This window comes from Arvicanthis niloticus, chromosome X, assembly GCF_011762505.2.
Source record: "Arvicanthis niloticus isolate mArvNil1 chromosome X, mArvNil1.pat.X, whole genome shotgun sequence".
In the NCBI taxonomy this organism is placed as follows: domain Eukaryota; kingdom Metazoa; phylum Chordata; class Mammalia; order Rodentia; family Muridae; genus Arvicanthis; species Arvicanthis niloticus.
Window position 1 is genome coordinate 1,733,931 of NC_047679.1, and position 6,041 is coordinate 1,739,971.

Sequence of the window (6,041 nt, forward strand, 5' to 3'; positions counted from 1 at the left end):
CTCCCCATTTTTGCTTTTATACCATTTTAATTATATTCAAGTATTAAGGTCAGTTCTAGATTAAGAAACTTTCAGTACAGTAGATACAAATAGTCAAGAAGAAGCAAGACAATAAACACAAATAGTCGAAGAACAAGCAAGGCAATAAACAACATTCTGTGAACACTCCCATGATTACTGTTTCTAAGGGCTTATCAGGATGACCAAAACATCTGAGCCTACTTCCCTGTCCTAGCCCAAAGTCATTTTTCATGTCTGAAGCCTATTTCCTTGGTCTAGCCTAAGATTTAGATTCCTGCCTGAAAGTACTTCTTTGTTCTAGCCTAATGTGAGATTTCTGCCTGAAGCCCATTTCCTTGTCCTTGGCCCATGTCAGATTCTTGCCAAGCAGTCCCAAAAGCTGCCTCTCCCCCTTTTTAATTTCATAAACAAGACTAACTTCTTTTTCTTTGATTATTACTGTCACATATATGTGTGTTTATACACACACACACACACACACGAACACACAAAACTGTATGTAAGTATATATGAATACAATCTGCTGACTCTGTTTTTGATGTTGGTGTGTATATGGTTTCAAGGCTGACCATTCTTCATTGGACAAGAAATAAGGGTGCTCATCCCTGAAAAGGCTAATTTTCCTTCTCCCAGCAGCCATTGTTTTTTTTTCTAGAGGTGGGACCCCATGGAAAATTTCCCATGCAGAATATTTCTAAGAGGTAAAGTCATGTTAAAGAGGTTGGAGAAGCATAGCATTCTCCTCATGGAGCTTCCTCCCTCACTCTCCTTTTGTTAACCATTCTCTGTAGAAGATAAAGCCTTCAGTTTCTGGCTTATCTGTTTCCTACATATTTAGCATGAATAAGCAGATATATGTATATTTTTGTATTTTTCTTCTCCTTGCAAGAAGTGTGGTGTATTATGAATATTCTTTTTGCACTTCGACTTTTTTTAATTGTAATTTGGTTTATGGAGATATCAGTCCTTATGCTTTGTTTTAAATAGCACTCCATTGTGTAGATACATGAGAGCTTATTGAAACCCTCTCCTTTGTATATACTTTGGATTGTTTCCAGCATTCCATCATAAACACTGCTGCAACAAAATCTCCAGTGTGTATGTATTTTTATTGTGGGAGGTATAACTTCAAAGTATATTCCCAGAACTAGAATTGTTGTATAAAAAGTAAATACATAAGTAGTTGGATAATGCAAAACTTCTCTCCAGAAAGACTATACTATTTGGCAATCACTGCAGTCATACAAAACAGTAGCTGCATTCTTGTGCATTCCTGTGGGGAATAGAGTGCATTGCCATGCTTTTGAAGTCTTGTCAGTCTGACAAGTGAGAAATGGTACCTCCATGTTATTTTTTCTAATTGTATAATTTAAGTGCAAATAAGTTTGAATATTTGTCCGTGTTTGAAAGTCATAGGGCCTCATGTCTTTTCCACATTTTTCTGATGCTTGTACTTTCATTCCTCAAGTTTTTTTCAAAAATAAAAGTTGACATTTATTTTTATAAATTTCATTTAATTTTAAGGGCTTTATTTTATTATGTACATATGCAGGAGTCTCTGCACATGTGTGTATGGGTGTTCACAGAAGCCAGAAAGTGTTGACTCTCATGGAACTGGAGTTAAAGGTGACTGACATAGGTAATGAGAATTGAACCCAGGTTCTCTAAAAAACCAAGTACTTGTAACATCTGAGTCATTTCTCAAGGCACTCCAAATTTTAATTTTAATTGATATATAGTAATTATATATCATAATGCTGCACTGTGTATTTCAAAATCATTCTTAGTTGTAGTAATTTTATACTAAGGATATCAGTTTCATTTTGACAATTGTCTTTTAGTTTTGCAGTGTCCATGCATGTGTGTGTGTTCAAATACGTGTAGGTACACATATTTGTGTGTGTGTGTGGGGGGGGTACATATAGAGGCTAGAAGTTAACACTGGGTATCTTCCTTGGTTGCTTTGTGTCTTGCTTTGTCTAGTCTAGCTACTCAGCTTGCTTGGGCAAGCCTTGTCTGTGCTTCCTACTATTACAGTTGGTTACCATCCTGTTCACCATTTAAGTAGGGGCTAGAGATCCAAACTTTGGTCCTCATGTTTATGTAGTAAGGACTTTATCTACCAGGCCATATTCTTGCTCTTGCTTATGAACTTTTTGACATGCAAAAAAATTTCATTTTTTCTAGTCCATCTTTTAATGAGTCAAAGCTAGGAAGCCATTTCTTACACAGAAATTAATCATGCCTGCCCTCCCCCACTCTTGCTTTTCTTTTTCTTTGAGACAGGGTCTTTTTTTGTAGGCCTAGATGTCCTGAAACTCACTCTATAGACCAGGATATCCTCAAACTCAAAGATCTGCCTGCCTCTGTCCTCTACATGCTGGAAATAAAAGTGTGTGCCACCCTTGCCTGGCTGCCTGTTTATTTTTAGTACCTACACAGTTTCACTTTTATAATTTAGAATCCTGATCCATTGGAGTTTATTCTTGTAGATGGTGTTTGTAGTAGTAAAACAACAACAACAACAACAACAACAACAACAACAACAACAAATACACTTACATCTTTTTTCATGTTGGCTCAGTTGCATTTATTACAATGTCAAATTTTGCCCCTGAGACTTATTAGTCTAGGCCTGTATTACATACAAAATTTTCACATATACTTGGGTATATTTATGGGCAGAAAGTCTATCATTTGCTCACCACTACTTCATGGTTTTAATTCAGCACAGATCCTTGAAGTACTAAAACAGAAGCATTAGTTACTTCCCATAGATCAAGCATTTTTCTCAGTGGTTACCTGGCTATTCTGGATTTTCTCTAATGAATAAATTCAAAACCAAAGAAATATCACACTGTTGCTTTAAATCTCTTTTGGTGTCTTTCAAGAATGTTTAAAAATTCTACTCATATAGATGTCACAAGTTTCACGTAGAATTTATTTCACACTATATAATTTTTGCTGCCAGGTGTGGTGGCACTCACCAGTAGTCCTGGCACTTGGGAAGTAGGCTTTTATAGCTCTTGGTTAAAAATTTGAAGTAGAATAGTTGGTAAATACACAGTTAATATTTGAAGAACATCCTAAACTCTTTTCCAAAATGTTCTAAGATTTGATGTCAGCATCAGCAAAATAGAAGGTCCTGAAGGCCTACATCCTTGTTAGCATTTGGTAAGGTAGGCGTTTTGCAATTTTACTCATGTAATAGGTATATAGTGTCATACTAGTACAGTTTCAATTTGCATTCCTGCAATGCCTGGTGATGCTAAGCCTCTTTCCATGTGCCTTACAATTCAATTATTATAATTAGGGAAGAGTCTGTGCAAATGTTTTATCATTCCACCCCAGTTTTGCTCTTCTATTGAGTAGATTCATAGAATACAGAATATATCTGTTTATGTAAATCTTCTTTATTTTTGCTCAAAACATTTCTTCTTTGCAGTATTGAGTAAGTCCTAGAGTGGTTTTAGTTTTCATTGATCTTTATTAAAATATAGGCATATAATTATGTTTCTTTAATTTTAAAATGTATATCATGGTGAACACGTGGCGTATTCAAGCCTTGTCTGTGCTTCCTACTGTTACAGTTGGTTACTATCCTGCCCACCATTTAAGTAGGGGCTACACATCCAAACTTTGGTCCTCATGCTTATGTCTACAGAGCTGAACATGATGATACATGCCTATAATCCCAGTTCTCAGGATGCAGAAGTGGGAGGGTGGCAGATTCAAGACCAATCTGGGCTGTATATTGACAGCCACTAGAAATGTTGGGGGCCATTTTTATGTAGTACAACAGCTGGAGCAAAACCACCATACTTGAAGGATATGTATAGCTTTAGTTGTGAGCACCAAAATAGGTGTACTGAAATTTTATCCTTCAGTGTATCTGAATATAATTTTATTTGGAATAAGGACTTTACAGAAACAATCAAGTTCAAAGGAGATTATTCAGGTGGATTCTAACCTAATATGTCTTTTGTTCATATAAAAGGGAACATGTAGAGACATACATTCATGCAAAGATGAAAAATGGTATGGCAAGAGGCATGAAGAACAACATGTGAAGATAGATCACAAGCCAGGTTGTACCAAAGAAGTCTGGCAACCTATACAAAAGTGGAGAAAGGAATGGACCAGATGGTCTCCTTCATAGCCCTCAAAATCAACCTATTTGATACCCTGACTTTGGACTTCTAACCTGCAGTGAGACAATACATTGTTGTTCTGAGCCACCCAGTTTGGGTTAATTTGTCACTTCAACTGTATAGAAGATAGATAAAGAGCATTGGCCAGTACATTGGAGTAAAAAGCATCATATCTGTAGAAGTGAAAGACTGTATGTTTTATCTTGAACCACTTACTCCACTTTCCTGACTCTTAGATCCCTTTGTGTCTACCTGAAATTAGAACTTTGTGTTCCTAGTGCTGGAAAAACAACCTGTTAATCAGTGAGTTATTCTGTCTCCAGTGACTATGTGCAAGAAGCATTTGGTAACACTGAGAACAAATAAAGTAATGAATGATTGTTGAATATTTATGTGCATATGGATGTTTCATCGTGTTTAAATGAGAGTCAGCTAAGGGCCTGCTTTGTTGAACTGGATAAGGAATCACACCTAAAAGAAGAGAGCTTAAAAAGTTAAGATAGAACAGTGTCAGTCCTAGTGTAGCAAGGTCAAGGACCAGGAATGAGCAGATAAATTTGAAAATGCGGCCACATAAAGGAGTGATGTCAAAGCAGTGACAAAGAGCCAGATGTGAGGGAGAACATGAATCAATAAAAATATTCAAATTCTGGCTGTTACACCCACACAGGCCACAAAGAACTGTATCTTCTCATGGAAGGAAGTTAAAAAAATCCAAAATGAAAATCTCAGGGCATCCTGAATGTCGTCAGGAGCACCATAAGCTAAAAGAGAACATGGGCAGAAATGGAGACTTGTGTACTCTTGATAGCATAGCTGGTTTTTGCTGATGCTAAAAAGTCAAAGGCCATGGGCACTGAGTAGAGTTCTGCTGTTTGTTGATCTGGAGACCTGAGTTTTGAAACCCTCCTGGCTCCCAATTTTCTCTTGGACAAATGCATATTCAAATGACTGGCTACCCCAATGTCAGTGCTTAATAAATATGACTTATTTTCCTTTATATTGTTGAATAGCCGATGCATAAAGGCGAGTAACAAGCACTTTAGAAAACTGGTAAGAAAATTACCTTTGAAGGAGGAAGGAAAGGAGGGAGAAAGGGAGAGAGGGATGAAAAGAAAGGAAGGAAGGAAAGAAAGAAAAAAGAAAGAAAGAAAGAGAGAAAGAGAGAAAGAGAGAAAGAGAGAGAGAGAGAGAGAGAGAGAGAGAGAGAGAGAGAGAGAGAGAAAGAAAGAAAGAAAGAAAGAAAGAAAGAAAGAAAGAAAGAAAGAAAGAAAGAAAGAAAGAATACCTGCACTTTCATTTCTGGGCAAGCTACCCTGATAAAGACTATATTTACTCTCCCCTTAGTCCATTTATATTAGTATAATATAATACTCAAGAATGAGAATTTAACTTTCAGTTGTCCCATTTTTTGAAACTGGTTCTTGTACTACCTGCAGAGAACCACCTTGAAAATGGCTACATCCTTGCCCAAGATGGGCCCCACTCCAAGAACTGATAGAAGAGAGGGTATAAAGGTCTGGGCTTCTTGTTTCAATTCAGAAAATTTCTGAAGGACCATTTGAACTTGATAGTGTTCCAAAGTTTCCAGTGGCATTAGTTCAGCTTAGACTTTGAGCCCTTTCTCTCATGCCCACCCTCAACAAGTGCTGATCTATTCATAAACACCCTGCATCTAAACTCTACCTCAGAGGCTGCTTTAGTAAAACACAAGAGGCATCAAGTGAAAGAGAAGAAAAGCATTCATAGGCAGAAAAGTCCTGGTAGGCAAGAAGGATAATAAGAAAGGTGAAACCATGGAGGCCAGATCGTTCAGGGCTTTATAAGCTAGGAAAGGGTTCAGATTTTTTATTAGATACAGCAGATACC